We start from the raw sequence: 1624 nt of genomic DNA, 5'->3' as shown, positions 1-1624 counted from the left end.
AAAAAAAAAAAAAGCTTCTTGTAACCAAGAAGTTGGATTTGAGAGATGGGAACTGAAGAGGAAGCAGAGAAGAGTAAAGAAGAACCTGCCTATGACTCCAGGAAGTCTGTCCTGACACCTAAACCTTCAAGTCTTTTTACCACATGGTTTCTGGTATGCAAGGCCACTATCTCTTCAGCTTGGCAGCCTCAGGCAAGAACAGCCTGGGCAGAGGGGTCATCCTGATTTCTTTCTGTTCTTAGTGGCCAGGATTTTTAACAATTCCTTGATTAAGGATTCCTGGAATCCTTAACCAGGCCTAAAGAGGACTTTAAGGCTTCTCCACACCTGCCTTTAAAGTTAATTTACCAGAACTTTAACACAAATATTTCTCACAGCTCACACACTGAGTCACACACTAGTTCACCGGTAAAATCCTGTCGAGTCTAATCTCAAAATATGTTCAACGTCCAGGGAATTTTTTTTTTTTTTTTTTTGGTTTTTCGAGACAGGATTTCTCTGTGTAGCTCTGGCTATCCTGGAACTCACTCTGTAGACCAGGCTGGCCTTGAACTCAGAAATCCACCTGCCTCTGCCTCCCAAGTGCTGAGATTAAAGGAGTGCGCCACCACTGCGCGGCTGTCCAGGGAATTCTTACCTTCTCCACTGCCCTCATTTCTCACACTGAGCCTCACAACAACCTAATCAGGCTCCTGGCTTCAAAGGAAAAGCCAAGGGTCTATTATAGCCCCCTCTGAGTTACCAGCATTACTGTCTCTGCTCTCTAGGTTCCAGCCCCTGTGGTGATTGCTCTCCTGTGCCAAGGAGAACCACTTGCTCACTTTTCCTCTCTGGGTGCCTCATTCATTCAACTCTCACAGGCTAACATCTCCAGGCGCTAACAGAGTGCTTCCATAAAACTCTGGGTTGGTGTCTCGGCATCTCACAAACAAGGTGTGTAGGTGCATACCTGCAATTCCTGCAGTCTGGGAGGCAAACGCTGGAGGAGTGGGCTACATGGAGAGTCAGAAGCCAGCTTGAGCTACATGAAAAAGAGAGAGAGAAAAAAGAAAAAGGAAGAAAGGAGGAAGAAAATAAAGAGGAGAAAAGGAAAGAAGAAAGGAAAAAGAAGAAAAGCTAACAATGCTGAAAGACTTCTCCTGAACCCTCCCTAAACACCAACCATGGTGGTGCACACCTTTACTCCCAGGACTCAGGAGGCACAGGCAGAGGCAGGCAAATCTCTGAGTTCAAGGCCAGCCTGGTCTACAGAACAAGTTCCAGGACAGCCAGGACTATACAGAGAAACACTGTCTCAAAACAACAACAAATACACAAACAAACAAAAAAACCAATTAAACAAAAAAGGTTAAGGGCCTGCACAGAAAAACCCGGGGTCTCAGTGAATGCAGAGTGATTGTGGGTAACCACTCAATGATTTAAACAGCTCCGTGTTCAACTCCTCTGTCAAAATTGTGGCTGCTGGGGCAGGAGAAATGTCAGCAGTTCAGAGCACTAGTTACTCTTCCAGAGGACCCAGGTTTGAATCTCAGACCCCACGTGACAGCTCACAACCATTTGTAACTGTAGTGCCAGGGGATACAACGCCCTCTTCTGGTCTCCCCTGGCACCACATGCACATTGT

The sequence above is a fragment of the Mus pahari genome, chromosome 5 (assembly GCF_900095145.1).
Source record: "Mus pahari chromosome 5, PAHARI_EIJ_v1.1, whole genome shotgun sequence".
In the NCBI taxonomy this organism is placed as follows: Eukaryota; Metazoa; Chordata; class Mammalia; order Rodentia; family Muridae; genus Mus; species Mus pahari.
Note: the sequence above shows the minus strand (reverse complement) of the source record.